A 17,391-nucleotide genomic window follows, 5' to 3' on the forward strand; every position below is an offset into this window, starting at 1 on the left:
ACTGTTCATATTACTATAGAAATTGACAATAACACCGACGCGTTCAGTACCAGTAGTGCAGCTGCGGTCAGAAATGAAATGGAACTTCTTAATCGCGGCAGTAATGCGGCGGCGAACGTCACTCATTTTATCAAGGAAATTGACAGTGACAGCACCAATTCAGCTGCATTTGGCATCAGAATGTCACCTTAAGCCTGCATTTCCACTGTAGTGGAGATGATAGAAGATGGTGGAGATGATGGAAATTAACCAATAGCATTGTTTGTAATCCACATCTCTTCTTCACTCCGCTGGATTACAATCAATCCTATTGGTCAATTTTTGCACGTCAACTATCTTCTCCGCTTACCCCCGCCTCAGCGGAAAGCAGCTTATTGTACGATTCCCACCGAACGGGCGGAGGCGGCGCGCATTTCACATGGGTACAGCCGCAAGCCGCTCGGCTCCTCGCGGACGCGGACGGCTCCGGATGGACTCCATCGCTTCTGTCATAATGTATATAGGCACATTAAAAATGCGCTCCGGCGCGGCCCGACTCCATCCGGTTGGTGGGAATCGTACACAATACTACAACTGCAGCGCTGACGCTGTCCACCTTAAAAACTTCTATTCACAACACTAGTTTGACTATAATAACCCTAAACATATCTCTATAATACTTTCCCGTATCACAAAGATATATTTCACACAATACAAAACACGTGTCGCTAAATGTGTATTCATTTGTTAAGTTGTTCTGTTTTTTCCGAACACGCTCACGCGACATGTGTTCAGCAACTATGACGATATGAAAGGGAAATAAGGGTCAGTCCTGAAGCGAGCTATTGTTGTTCGGCAGTACAGTCCTAGTGTAAATTTCATTCGGTAGCGTGACGAGCATTCGCGTTTGTGTTATGAAAAATAGACATAATGGGATTTCGAACAGCGCGCCAAGCGGGACGATTTAGAAACTCAAAATCACACTTCAGGCGAACGCCGTACGTCACGCTATCGAATGAAATTTACACTAGGGGTACTGTACTAAAATTATCTTTTTTCTCGTCGCGCTATAAATCTAAAAAAAAGTAAAGTCCGTCTATAAAGTAAGGACGCTAAACACGAGGCATTTCGAACATTGACCCACCTGTGCCTAATATCTCTATAGCACGCCCTTATTTATATTGCTGTCCCGCTCGCACAGTGTCATTGACTGAAGAACCGCCGGCATCATGGGCGGGACAGCTATATATATGAGCTATTTATATATTTTACTGTGGAGGTTAGATACAGCGTATAAAAATGTTGGGATCCCGGATTCCGGATACATGAATAGCAGCCTATAGCCTATGTAATTACGCGCATGCGATAGTGATCCCGCGCTCCCTATAAGTTAAATCTACAATTCTACACCGACACCGAGCATTAAGGATAACATAACTTGTAAAGTCATCAAACTAGCTCATCATTATTCCTCCCGTGCGCCATTTCTAAAGAGATCTTACATCCGCTCGCTTGCAGTGCATACAATTAGCCTGATTTGCTGCTTAATGAATTTCGGTCGAAAAATTCGGGCGAATTGGGAATTACCTATCCCCCGTTCCGTAGGGTTGGCTACGCCCCGTCGCGCGACAAGCATGTTTGTGACAACCCTATTCGTATTATTTTATTTCTGCGTAGGATAGTTCCAGCCCGGTTATTATGCTTTTGATGTTAAATTTAGGGTGTAATTAGTCTATAAGTAGCTTCAATTATTTGCCTTCAATAATAAAGACGAAAATACTTATTTATGTAGTAGGTAAATTATGCTAGCAAATAGATATTAGGTGGGTGTAATTTTAAGCGCTGCTTAACTTTGAATAATGAAAGATTGCTCACTATAATTTTATTATACTACGCTATTTGAAGCACGCGCATAATCAAAGGAAAATTTACATACTCTTTTTACTTACTTTTTAGGGTTCCGTATCCAAAGGGTAAAAACGGGACCCTATTACTAAGACTCCGCTGTCCGTCCGTCTGTCACCAGGCTGTATCTCATGAACCGTGATAGCTAGGCTGTTGAAATTTTCACAGATGATGTATTTCTATTGCCGCTATAACAACAAATACTAAAAAGTACGGAACTCTCGGTGGGCGAGTCCGACTCGCACTTGTCCGGTCTTTTAAATATACCTATTTTATAAATCATCCTGATACACCTTACCATGGCCTAACTAAACAGTTGCCATCAGATATATCGGAGCAGCCAAGGTGCTCACAAATTTCTGAACCATCTATTGTTAAAGCGTTAGAGTGCGTGTTTAGATATTACTGAGCACCTTGGCCGCTCCGATATATCTGATGGCGAATGTACTATAGAAAACATAATTTTGTTTCGAAATCGTTCTGATTCTGAATGTACTTAATCTCTAAAATCCACATGGAATTTATTTCGGAATTCGAGATGAGAGAGAATTAACGTTAATTATTGGTACCAATGAATACATACTCACTTGATGCCGACACAAAAGGACCCTTGTAAAATACAAGTGTAAAGGTTTAGTATCCTTTACAATTTAATAGGACAGTAATCAAATATCGTGCTACTGGCTGCTACATGACCGGCTGGAAAAACTACCGTTGCTCGTAACTTTCTATACAGTATTATTACGAAATCGACCTTATCTACGTACATATAAAGCTTAAATTTTAGTACAATACGTAATAAAGATAGGACCTTGCAAAACATACCATCAAACTTGTGTAGAAATGAACGTTATATTTTCAAGTATCGAATATGTAACGGGTTCAAAAATGTCAGTGGCCAGTTAGATTTTAATGGAAATGTTTTCGCTTGCTCATACAGAAGGCAAAACGTTTATGATTTCGTGCGTCCCCACGAATTAATAAACTAGTAAGTATATGAAATGAGAAATTGACCGCTTTTTAGTATCAACACCAGTGTCGCCAAACTCACACATTCAAAGTTAAGTACAACACGGCATATATTAATAGCAACTTGCGTCTTAGTGATTTGGTTACTAAAATAATTGTAGGTTTTTTAATAATTTGTTCAAATAAATTAAAATCAACTACCTTTAGCTAGCATGAAAAAGGATGTACTAACAGTATTTATACGAATAATTTATTTTAAAGCAGCAACCTTTTTTTTGACCTGGAAAAATGCCGAGTCAACGCTAGTAAGATAGTGATAAAAACTGCTAGATACTTTAAAAACACACTTTACTCATCACCACACCTTATAAAACAAAGTCCTCCGCCGTGTCTGTCTGTTTGCGTGTTTGTTTGTATGTTCGCGATAAACTCAAAAACTACTGAACGGATTTCCATGCGGTTTTCACCTATCAATAGAGTGATTCTTGAGTAAGGTTTAGGTATTTTAATTTGTTAACCCTTGGGAAGCCGGGGCGGGTCGCTAGTGCTAAATAAAAAGTAGCACTATTATTGTTCTTTAAAAAAAAACTCTTAACGTTTATTTATTGTTTACAATCGTATATTTGATTCGCATCCAATTTTCACGGCCCTCTATGGACACAAGAGAATGCTTTTCTGTGTTTGTGTTGCTCTGTTGGCATTAGCACTCGGCAGCGTCAACATCTCGGCAACTTATTTATTTTCAGGCACATGTTTATTTTATATACGTATATACGTGTTTTCATGCGTTTTGTCAAGGAGCGAAGTAGTACTTATCGTACCTAAGTATTAAGTTAAAAAAACATCTTACACAAAATGCCGAGCAAAGTGGCGTGCTCTGCATGGTGTTGGAGGCCAAGACTCATTTTGGGTCAACGCGCCAACCGCGTAAGTAAGTACAGCTGGGAGTGTTGTTGACTGTACCTACACAAAATGCCATTAAAAATTTAAATTAATACTGTTGTCGTTTAACTGTAACAATACAAAATATAACCGATTTTTGTTTCAGGTATCATCGCATTTATCATAATGTACCTATTTGTTTATGTTTTCGGTTTCCATGAATAAAAACAAAAATATGTTTATTCAATTAATTGTGTGTAAATCTTTTCTTTCTGGATTATTTCAATATGAATCACACAAACCGGATATCAGGAATCGTCAGCACGGTTACTAATGCTTCGCGTTATCATAATCAAGCGTAGTGGCGGTGTACATAATTCTTATCGGGACCGATAACGGCTAAAAGGAGTGTCACCTATTTAATATTTGAACGGAATTGGAAACATATCAAATTGAATGTGACCTCGTTTTTAAAATAAATGAATAAAATATGTCGAGTTGAAGCTACAAGTCCCACAAATGAATAAGATACATATATGTCGATTTCAAGCTACGAGTAAAAGTCCCACATTTCAATAAGCTACTAGGCTCGAAGATGACTGAATGTTTGATATTTAGGTACTCTTTTTTTGAGAATGTTAAAAGTTGACGTTGAGTGACGAAACAGGAGCTGAGTTTTAAATATTTTAGGTAAATATACCCGTCTCGCTAACGGAAGCGGCACCTAAAAGTAGTGCGATAAGGACAAGGCGAAAAATCCTGCTTAAAATTCTCAAAAATCGAGGTTTCGTACTCCTCTGTTTCCTCCTCCAAAACTTAACCAATCGTAACCAAATTTGGAAATCTAAATGATTATGAAATTATCTGTGTCGGACCGTTTTGCTTTTTTGGCTAATTGATATCAGTTTTGAATGCCACGCCTCTCATTGCGGCATAGTCAATTAGGCCATTTTGGCCATTTTTGAAGGGCTCTAGCGCCTTAAAAAACAAAAATATCAAAAAAAGCAAAACGGTCCGACACAGATATTGACAATATTAATCTGTGTTGAAAAAATCATTGCTCTAGCTTCAAAAACCACGGAGGAAAACGAGGAGTACGTTTGTATGGAGAAATGACCACTCCCGTTGGCTCTTAATGCAGGAAGCATAGCTTTATTAGTTTGCATTTAGTTGCTTTACCTACTTATACTACCTAGTTATACAAGTTAAAATTTAATTACAAGCAAATGTTTGTCACAAAGTCACCCGCCGCGTCTGTCTGTTTGTATGTATGTTCGCGACAAACTCAAAAACTACTGAACGGATTTTCATGCGGTTTTCACCTATCAATAGTGATTCTTAGGGAAGGTTTAGGTATAATATTTTAAGGTTTACGGCTCGATTCGGAAAATGAATTAGATTTCTACTAGACTTCAACAAGTTACGATACAGATAAATTAAAGATATTTGTAAGATAGATATGTCAAATTTGACGTTTCCGCGATTCTGGAGGTCCTCTTGAACGATTTCGACAAGTTATGACTTAGATATCCAAGTCACATCTAGTCGGTATCTAATGTAGATCTAGTTGATCTCTAAATCGTCTTAAGATCTTGTGATTATCTCGAAATCCGAATAGGCCTGTTAGTGTAACCCGTGCGAAGCCGGGGCAGGTCGCTACTAACACCATAAAATATTAACCAATTTAACCGTACGGGTATTTTGAATAAAATATATGCATATCGACATTAATATGCACATTCTCATCGAAACTGCAAATAAAATAGGACCCAACAAACCGGACGGCGGACAGGAGTACATTTCCGTGCCGCGGCCGCGTCGGCCTGCGGTCACGGGCCCCTTTGTGGTCCACTTTATGAACGTTTCAAAATTCATTCAATTTTATACCCTGTTCGTGTGCAATAAGGTACAGAGTCCAGCGAACTTTCTAGTACAGATAAGGCGATTATGTTTACTGCTACGCTGTTTTGCAAATGTTCCTTATTTGTGATGGAAATTCGTTTATACTGACATTGACAGTATAGGAAATTTATTGCATTGAGCAGACTAATGTTTATTTGGCGCTGACAGTTGTCAATGTCAAATTGACGTTTGAAATAATGTCAAAGGACATCGGCTACATCAATAAGGGATCGGACTGTATCTTAACCCTTATCTTGGCAAGGCTCAAAATATCTTAAATATACATATTTTTTTAGTTTTTTGTCACCTATTGAGCATACTAGACTATTAAAAATTAAAGAAAAAAATCCACGATTTTCCAGTTTCGGAAAATCATATGTATCATATTTGATACAATGCCAATAACTCGATAAAATAGTTACCTACTTTTTAGAAGAAAAATGTAGATTTTCATAAAAATAAAACATGTAATGCAAGAGAAATTATCATTTATTGTTAATTAAACGCAATCTAAAGCATCAGATGACTATTAAACCTTTACAAATAAATAATATCTACAAATACATACGTGATCACATGGGCGAAAAATTTGATTCCGTAAAGTTACAAAAAAGTCGTCAGCAAAAAGTTGAGTAAAATATGAAAAGTAAACAAATAAATAAAAGTGAAAAAAAAATATTTTTTTTTACTTTGGGGGCATTTTTTGCCATACACATATTTTTCCGTGCTACGGGCTACGGCGTAGCAATAGTGCTACAACGTACGAATATATAGTTAAATAACATCTAGTACTTAAAAAAAATCAAAGTTTAATAACTAAATAATACGACAACAATATTAAATAATTGAAACATGTTTTGTAACCCCACAAATATAAAGAATATTAAAAAATCATGTAAAACTATTTTGACGAAAACTTGGCAATGTATTAAATGTAATACAATCCTTTCGATATGTACATTTCTGAGTTCTTGGCAATGTATCAAATATTATACATAACAGTTTCATGTAAGGTTCTGTGTATTAAATGTTTTTAAATTTGAACGCATTGTAATATGTACGCACTAAGAGATAGTAAATACATCAAAATGTAGATTATGGAAAAATATATACTAATCTAAGAAATAAATGCAAAACTTCCAGTACGAACTGAAATCTATTGTTTCTGCAGCGCCATGTTGATTATTACTAATTAATTTACAATGCCACTCGTGTCCATTATTTTTTTCTATGAGTAAGGAGGGTAGCTCGACATATTGATGGCAGAATTATTTTGTTAGGTAATAAAGTGAACCTGCTAGATTTTTTAAAGTTCCATGTATCACGGGTGTTACAATGCCAAGATAAGGGTTAATAAAATATTTGACATTAAGAATTCAAAGCCTTAAAAATCCAGCAGTGTGGGACATATGTAAAATAGGATTTAATAGCCTATTTGGGTCCTACCAAAAAAAAATCACTAAAACAAACATTCAAAGATACATAGGATATAAGTACCACCTCAACGAAACTCGCTTTCACGTAAAAAAACCGCAGCGGTATCGGCCTATCCGTTGGAGAGCTACGATGCTACAGACAGACAGACACACAGAAATTGGAGTCAAACATATAAACCCCTTTTTTTGCGGCGGGGATAAAAATGAACTCATACATTTATTTAAAATTTAAGCGGAGGTGTCGAAAGTGTTAAGATTGAATTATTTAGTATTATCACTTCTCCCCTCCCCTCGCCCATGAGGAGAGGAGGCCTGTGCCCAGCAGTGGGACGTATATAGGCTGATGATGATTATCACTTCTAAAGAGGAGGAGGAGGAGGATTTATGGCATTCATTAAAAAATGATTATTTTATTTCTAATTCTGGTTGTTTTTTTCTAATTTATTTCAGAATCTGTTACCTTATAAGTATTTCTCTATTTTATTACATATATCGTCGTCTACACACAACGTAATATTTATTCATTTATTACCATCCAATCGCGCTCAGATTGACGAACTTTCAGAGTATCCTGCGACAGCCCTCCAGAGAGGAATTTCTCAAGGAGTCCCATGGATCTCGAACAACTTAGCTACTCGACGAGTTTTGAACTCCTTAGCCGGTTATATGTCGTAGGTCGTCGATTAGGCTCACTGACATTTTGAATGGCGAGTCAATCATTGTTGGAGTTTGGGGATTTGTCTTTAGTTTTAAGGAAAGATCGTATAATGCTTTTGATTAATAAATTTTACGTAATGCTTTTGATCAATAAAATTTACCTTATACAACAAATGACAACTACACTTTTTTTTAGTTACGCTCTTTACTAAGTAAGGATAGATGTAGATGGCTGTTCTATAGAAAAAGTTTGATCAACAGAACGAAAATGCTCTTGTAACCACCATTTTTTTCGCCTCCTTTAAATGTGAACCCTAAATGTAAACTCTAATTTTCTATTTCAATAGAGTTTCCATTTATTGCGTATCTTTGTAATGTCTGTCTAAACACCCACTTCTTACTTAGATCTTAAAATAATCATTGTAGCCGTAGGCGTCGCGTCGTCTGTCTTACACAAATATCTAAAAATTTCGACCTGACGTGTATAATTAGCAAATCGCTAATTATACGTCAGGTACCTACTACTTTCTATTTACGTGTAATTTTTTTATTGCAAAAAGGCTGTTATAAGGTAGAGTAACTCAATAATTTGCGTATTCTTGAACAAGTACAGGTTTCAATAGGCAAAGTTGATTTCTCACAAGCCTGGGCGCCGGTCAGCCGACCATGTTTCTCAGATACCTACAACAATACACAGGTAATCGAGAAAGTTAGGTCCAAATATTTCGCAAATACTCGCTCAATTTCTCAGGGAAGTGAGTCACGTCGAAATGGGCTTGTTCTACACAGTATGTGGAGTAAAGACAGTAATCTAACTTCAAACACTTATCGCCACTTGCACCATCCGGGTTAACCGGTTAAATCTGGAGTAACCATGGTTACCAGTACAATTTGACACTGGGTTAACGTTTTAACGCGTTAATCCCGGGTTAGTGGGATGGTGCAAGTGGCGCTTCAGGAGTTAACATTCGTTGCTCAAATCTCGCACTCGCACGCTGGTTGTTTCCGTTATCCAAGTTTCGTAGCAATGTCCTTGTAGCACAGATCACAGAACTACCACTTAAGAGATTTGCTGTCACTAACATATACCCATTGGCTCTCCAATATTCTCATAATGTAGATAGTATTGTGAGAGCACTACAACCGCTCATTTCAGTTGCTTTAACGATTGCGAGCTGCACTTTTCTAGATTATAAATTAAAAAAAACATTTCTAGTGACTAGTTATATTGTATGAGAATTGGCGTATGATGCAATTAGTGGTGCCAAAGACATATGTAACTTCGTCTAAGACGAATAAAGTCTAAGGAAAAAACGTGCCTCGGAATTCAAGTGAAAGTCATTCTCGAATAGATGGCGCACACACCTTTAGCCTATCCTCGGCTAGATGGCGTGACGACACCGTTTCATATTTAACAATTTTAACACATAGATATCAGTGAATGAACATGGATCAAAATGATATAAAAATAATAAAATCATTTATCCATATATATACATTTTTTGATAACTTTATACGTTTTCATATTGAGTTTTAGTCGTGTGTCGATAGATGGCAGTAAATTTACAGTGACTACAAAATTTACAATGACAGGACCCCTCTATACTATCTATTATTTTTGGTGGTGCCTATCCTCTTTGGTGGTGCGTATGCCCGTAATATCGTATTACAATATTTATAAGTAAAAAAATTGTGAGGTGTCCTTGCGGCCTTCGTAATATGCTTCATTATTCAGTCGGTAATCACGCTGGCGCCGCATTCGAAGATCGCATCAATGTAATAATGATAGTCTCCTCAATGTCTATGTGGATAGTTTATACCCACTTCTATGTATGCTCTGCTCGCGTATGCAGTTGTACTACTCAGTTGAAGATGTACTACTCTGTCTAAGCCTGCTCTGGACCAACTCACGTGCGATCCGGAGTTCGGGCAACTTCGGCTCGACGACTCTGAATTATCGAGTTCTCCAGGAATGTCAATTTGGACGAGCCACGACTGTCAGGTGTTTGGCGGAGTGTGATTTAGAATAGAAATAGAAATAGAATAGAAAAAGTTTATTTGGTGCAAAATAAAACTTAACCTAAAAATACATCTTATTCTAATACATACTAACACCAAAATGGATGCCACTCAGCATTTGCCGATGGCTAATATACTTAGCCATGGCGCTGGTTTTCAGGGCAACCAGAGAGAAAAACACAATAAAATAAGATTAAAAAACAAAACTAAGCTAACACGTGGGAGAAGGTGAGTTTAAACTATAGCCAGACATTTCATGTTCGAGTGAGTTTATCGAAGGTGTTTAAGAGTCAGCAGCAAGTTCGGTTCTCCGTATAAAATACATAGAAAACACCTATGGCTCATAGGCAGGGTCACTAACCTATTAGGACAGAGGTCAGGTACTCAGGTATATTTGGCCACTTTGGCTGTCATTTTATTCGGCGGAGTTTTGGAGCATTCGAAATCGAGGTATCTAACCAAGCTGCCTTTATTTGCCTTTGTGTCGGCTTCAAATGTGTACTTATATCCATGTTGGCTAAGGCCTGTGCGGATTCTACGCCCAATATTGGCTTTCTGCGTTCAGTTGCAATGCAACGGAAAATAGTGAAGTGCTTTTAATTTCAACTGAATGCTGTTCGGTAAATGCCTGTTAGAAATTTTTAGGGCACAATCACTGTGGCGTAGCAAGTTGTCTTTATACATTATAGCTTTCCATATAATTTGATAGCCTAGATAAAATTACATTTTATGAAGCAGTGTTGACAACAATAATGACAAATGGGTGTTCTGGCTATAATAATAAATTAATTAATGTACCTACTCAATCAAATGTTTTTATTTTAACACAAATCATGCTTTTAATTAAACAATCATCAAATCAATCCAAATATTACTCCTGTCAACATTTGTCAAAAATTCAGTCCTTTCCCACAAGCAATCATTAGAGCGAGTCATTACACGTGTCAACTCAAAATCATCCATGAACCTTAAATCAACCACTTAAGCTTCATTTTAGAATATCATGTTCCTTTTAAGGCTTAGTTAAGGGTGGTTGGGTCCTTGAAGGCCGACCAATGAGAGCGCGGCGTCAGCCACCTGCTGATGTAAAAAATATCGAGGCTCAAAACTTGTTAGGTTGCCCGGCTATTATTATTTTGGTAGCGGCCTACTGCCGTCCAGATACCGTATTTGTGTCCGACTGAAACCGTATTTTTTGCTGAAATCGAAACCGAAAATGCATTTTCGCCGTGGCCAAACGGTTGGTCAGTTTTTTTGGCCGAAACCGAACCTTCCACCGAAGCATGATTTATATGTCGAAACTTGCCGAAACCGAAACTTTGGTCGGACACTAAAAACAGCCCGAGTTCAATTCAATTCTCGCCAGAAATGTATGTATCATAAACCTATTCTAATTTATTGTTTAGCATCCTAGCTAAACAACAGAGTATAATTATTAGTATACTCAAGTAGGTATATTTTTGCAACATAACTAAGTCAAAAGACAATTGGCTTTTGATATTATTATCATTGCCGCCGTATCACTAGTAAATTACCCAAGCAATTAATTACTATTTGGTTGAATAATGTCTCATGAGATCCCTCGGTTTCAACCCGTGTCCATCACGATATTAATATTCCCTTGGCGATTTTAGTGGAGAAACCATTATGATCACCTGAGATTGATTAATTTCTGATAAATATTCATCTTCAGGATATGTTAGTCACTGCCAAGAAATTTGATTTATGTGCTACTTCCACAGATCTACAATGACGTAGAAGCTTAAAGATAACGTCTGTGCAAAAGTGTGTGATGAATCTATCACGTATATGAACATTTCATGAGTGCGAAAGAGGCAGCCTACAAATGAAAGAACGTGACCAGTTTCGAGCTTCATAGCGGCCGCTATCGACCGCTTGAATGTATCAAAAGTTCACAACTTTTAGCGGACTAGAAAATACGAAAAGCTGCATTCAGGAGATACGGTGGGTGGGCGTCACAAAATCAAATAATTTACGCAATCACATACTTACTATTTCTGAATATACTTTCAATGACTTGACATCATTCCGATTTTGGTCGCACTTTTGACTGTGCAGGAATCTTATATTATTGTCACTGTGTCAAGAAACGAGGTGGCTCAGAAATCAAATTCCTGGAGGATCTGGGCCACCACACACTAGCGGCTTCCGAGCATCGGCGTCTATTATAGTGAACTCTATAGCTGCTGCTCGACGGAACGTTGGCGTTAGCGCAATGCGCATCGACGCCATTTAGCGTTGACAAGACGCCGACGCTCAAAAGACGCTAGTGCGGGGTGGCCCACGCTAAATATCAGAATCTACAGGACATCGTACTTCAGGTCATTGGCTGTGCCTTTATTTATTATGCGATACGAATTTTCACAGATAAAATATTCGGTTACAGATTTTAAACTCTGCCATTAATCATAGCACAAATGGCGCGTAAAATGTACTGCGAGAGCTCTTCGCGATTCTGTTTCGTTTTTGTTATAACGGTAAATGTTGTTGTAATATAATTATCAATTATTTAAACGTGGATATTAAATGATTTATTGAAGCCTTGCCGTTTTGCTGTTTGTATAAATGGTGGATTCAAGCAAAATATTACGTTGAAATTAAATTATCTTTGTGATATTTTATGATGGCTTATAAAAAAATATGGAATTAACCAACAACAAATACAAGACAAAAATACCTTTTTATTGTGTAATATTGAATGTAGGTAATCATACGCAACCGAAATGCAGAGCATTCTGCATTTTACTTTGAAATACCTACATACATTCCTTTCAAATACGGCACTAGTATGGGCACTAGTGAAATCCAAAATAAACAACAAACAATGAATTCAGACTGTGGCGTTTATTTTACCAGATATTTCGTAATACGTACACGCTATAAAAAATTTAACCTCACAACAAAAAGTCAATATTCAAAAATACACAGCTGTATATTCAAATATACAGTTCGTTTTATTGAAAACTATGAATAGAAATACTGTTATAGTAAAATCAAACACTCGCTGCACGCGAATACGTGGTTTTCTCTCTGTCACAGTTACCTACCGCGGCAGGTACAGAATGTACTCGTAGTCACAGGTTTTCTGTGGATGTTATTAATAATTATTTTCCATCGTATTTTCACAGAAACGTACGAACGTGTTTTGCTATTTCAGTCAGTCTTGGTACAAAAAGTACTGATGTTGACTGAAGTAGCATGACAAATGCGAACGTTTCCGAGAAAATACGATGGAAAACATTTATGCACTACATCTGTATGACAGAAATGTTTCTTAATTCAAGTAACTGACGCATGACCGAAATACGCCCGTGGACTTAATGCCCCAGTTAATAAGTGCTAAAATCAATTGATTAGATTTTGCTTCCATACCGTTAGCGTTCCACATTTAAAATGTAAACATGAGTGAGTCACTCATTACTTATATGTGACGTTCCACGGGAAAAGGTACCTTATGAGGGTTTCTAGTTTCGGAGATATTAAATGTTTTGTAAAGAGGTGAAAAAATGCTCAATTTTTTTTTATTGTGTGATCTGAAACCTTAATGCGTAACGTTTGTTTACCTGTTTTTATTTTTGTTATAAGTTAGTTATAAGCCTAGTAATGTCGTCTCAGAGTTTAGTAGAAAAGGTACCTTATGGAAAAAAGATTGAAAATTCCCAAAAAAACTAGTCAATACGGGAAAAGAAGTTTGGTAGAGAACTGTATTAGCATTCTGCAAAACTAATTTGATAATTTCAGTTCTGGTTGGGGCGCCTCGCAAATATTATAACCGTACATAGACCGACATCACAAATCCAAGTAGACTGCTATTATACCAAAGTTACTCTCGTCAAGTCTTTCTTAACTAGAATAATCTTCATTTGGTTTGGTCGCATGCAGTAAATCAGCCATTGGTTTGCTGAAAAATGCCAATGCCCGACGCATTACCTTATGGAATATCTGAGGTCATTGAACCTCAATGCCGCTTATCTTCAATAGCAACCGAAATATATTATTGATAAGAAATAGACGATTTATACCATCTTAACCCCAAAATATTATTAGTTTATCCTAACTGTTCCATCATCATCATGCCTCATCATGTAACTTGACCACAAGGTACCTTTTCATTACATACAAATTATTGGTCTTTTTTAAGATTATTATGACGAAGAACTAATTAAATTGGGGGCAGTTTAATGTAAATTAATATTTTCTATTCATAAAAGATAAACTATAATATGATTGATATTTTGTAGTGATGTATTATTAGATTTATTTCCATAAGGTACCTTTTCGTAAATGTATGGAGCAAATACTGTTATTGTTATGTAAGTTTAAAGTGGCATAAGGGGTTAAATATAGTATTTAGTTGGGGTTTTAGGATTTATTTCATTTGAATGACAGAATTTCTTTCATATGTGCTCAGAAAAATTGATTGTGTGTCACATTAAAAGTAAAAATATTCAATTTTGTGATTTTATATGAAAAAGTCAGAAAATACATTTTCACCTCTAAATCGGTATTGTTTTTTGCTTAAACTGTCTGTCAGTGTCGTTTTCTAATAGATAAAATTTAAATCTTGAGAGCTCATTGCAATCAATCGTGAAAATGAAATAAAACTTTATTTTCAAGAGATTGGTTAGTATACACATAAATCAGTCGATATCAAAAGTTTCTATTTGCATTACAGAACAAGTCGCAATATTTTTTTAATCTCAGATATATAAGGCATTATTATTTGTAGTCAACTATGTAACTTACTTCAGGAACATAGTTTTTTAGGCGGCTAAACTTAAAACTTCTCTATCGTAAAGTTGCTCATTTCACAACATTATTTTCAAAAAATCATATCTCTGTAACTACGCAACCTAGAAGGTTGATCTTTTGTGTTATCGATAGGTTATTTATTGTAGATTACTGGGGTATGCATAACTCCATACCCGCCATAAGGTACCTTTGATCGTGGGACGTCACATATAGCTGGTATTAACATAACAATTATGCATCATTATTATGAAACAGCGCATAATTATTAATGGCGGTCACATTCACACGGTTTCCATGTGAACATTATAACAATCTTAATCACAGAGGCATCAATATTTGTTTTTTATTGTAATATGTTTGATAATGACAGCTTTCGAAGAGGTCGTGGGTTCGAACCCCGGGTCGTACTAATGATTAGCATCACTTACGCTACTGCAACTCTTACCACGTCATCTCGCGTACTGTTCCTACAGTAGAAAGTGCTTCTAGTTTAGTAGATATTTGCCATTATCCAAATTATCCCGCCTTCGAAATTACCCCCCCCCCCCCCCCCTCCTCTCTCTCTCTCTCTCTCCCTCTCTCTCTCTCTCTCTCTCTCTCTCTCTCTCTCTCTTTAGCCTTTTTCTACCCTTCGGGTGTAGGTCCCTTCATTTTACGCCATTCGTCACGGCAACCTGTGCAACCTGGAGCCACTTCTTCCTCGCAGTCCTTTTGATGTCGTCGTCCCAACGCATCTTGGGTCTACTTTGAAGAAAGTAAGTTTTCGTAAAAATTAGTGCTTATTCCAATTTTTGGAGTTACTTTGCGGACACCAGATACCAACGACAACACACAACACAACGCGTGCACCAAAGATCGTCGACCTTAAATAATGGTTACGGAATAATGCGATGAATCATTTAGAAAGTGTCCGGTTTTGACCGCGGTCCACGGCCATAATGTTTCGAGTCGTGTAACTAGTGTTACTTAAATTATAACTATAATAACTAGGCTACAACTCAACTACAATATCGGGCGGAACAAAACAAACTTTTACGCAAACTGGGAATTGTTCAGGCTGCGTACTTTATTTTTCACTTATTAATCACGTTAATATTTCTAAGCGTTTTTAAGATACAGTTAGTTAAACATTAGTGCGAAAATCTGTTTGTTTCAACCCCAGCAAGAAGATCCAATTGAATGACATGAGATGTGACAATTTAAAATGTACCGAAATAATAACTTTGTATTGTTACTGATATAAAAATATTTCATTTTAATGATCTCGCTTTACTTTTAAATCCAGCTTTACGATTATAATTAACTCATTTGTAGATCATTAAGACTAACTATCCTTTCAGCTCAGTCTCTAGAAATGTACCACCCTGTTTATATTCCGCCGCTAGTTTCGCGCGGCGCGCCATTAATTTTGTTACCTACTAATTTCCTGGCCTTACGCCTTTAGGACAATGGTACGAACAAGACACCTTCCTTAAACTGTGGTACCAACCGTGCAGCGTAACCTAAGACAGTTTGTTCTCTTTAAAAATGTATAGGAACTCCAGTCTCGTAACAAAGTAGGATTAAGAAGTATGTGAACCCACGAAGTGACAAATGTTTTTGTCAAGGGCCTTTTGTCCTTGATGGCATTTTAATGTTGTTGTTGTTATGTGGTTTTACTCAGGAACGTGGGAAACTTTCTTAAGACTATAATAAAGTCATAGTAGTTTGAAAAAAGGCTTATTAAGCTAAATAATAAAGAATAGGTACCTATAAATTTACGACATAAAGAAAGTAGCGTTATAACTTCTTCGACATGACAGCCATTTGGCAAGGCGATCTATTAAGGTTTACGTACTGGTGCTCGACGCGGTCGTAGTACTTACACGTCATCTTGAAACTTAAGTCATTGTCAATAGAAGTGACAGCAAGGTGTCATCTATTGGGCATTATCATGTCGAGCACTAGTACGTTTACCTTACTAAATTGTTTCAATTCAGATTATTGATAATAAAAAGTAAGTTATGTGAAATATATAAAAACTCAACAATAACAGCAATTCAGGAATATAATTGAATTCGTAAAAATTATTTTCCTTTTATAAGAAAACGTACACCTTTGGACCTAAAAACAGACGAGATCAAATTTTTAAACACTGATTGCGTCATTCCAAGTTGATTTCGAAATTACGTCAGTCAAAACGGGAATCTCGTAGGAAATTATATGTAATGAGCATACATTTTATTCCGATTTTTCCGAACTAGTTAATTTTTTCCAACATAAATGCACCCTTTTAATCTGTTTTCAGTAATGTAATCGGAGGTCCTTATTATCTGGTGTAACTAAGTCAACAACCCTGTAACTCGTAAATGTCACATGAAAATAAAAAAATAGTCCTAATTTGAGTCTTAATACCAGAAATTTCGATTTAAAATAAACAATAGTTTCCGTTTCGAGTTATTTCGTTTTTTGTGTTTTTACTGTGTCCGTCGCATTGCGTGCGATGCGCCCCTTGCGTGAGACTGGGTTCTGGGTTATCATTCACATTACTCACTGAGCGTATCGACCAACGATAACCATTATAAGAAAGAGCTCCCACTAAGTATGTTTTACTAACAACGGGCTACGTCATATATACTGACCAACTTGAGAACAGCCGCTTTTTAAGCGATGCGAACATCAAGCCCTGGACACTGCCCACTCTCTGCTAAATAGCATTAAGTTATAAATCTCTGCCGTTGCAATTTAAATCTTATATACTGTGCATTGAGATTGAAAATCAATTGCATCTGTAAGTTTCTAAGACCTTTTCATTATAAATACGAAGTGATGAGCTGATGAGCCTTAGTTTAACATCATTCGAATTTAAACTCTATGATATGGAGAAAAA

At 36.7% G+C, this 17,391-nt stretch overlaps 1 protein-coding gene across 4 annotated transcripts in view; it reads left to right on the forward strand.

The window, feature by feature from the left end:
• Positions 1–17,391, forward strand: part of LOC134806861 (DE-cadherin) — a 402,744-nt gene that overhangs the window by 50,342 nt on the left and 335,011 nt on the right. The window lies entirely within an intron of this gene.

Source organism: Cydia splendana, chromosome 1, assembly GCF_910591565.1.
Source record: "Cydia splendana chromosome 1, ilCydSple1.2, whole genome shotgun sequence".
NCBI classification, from domain to species: Eukaryota; Metazoa; Arthropoda; class Insecta; order Lepidoptera; family Tortricidae; genus Cydia; species Cydia splendana.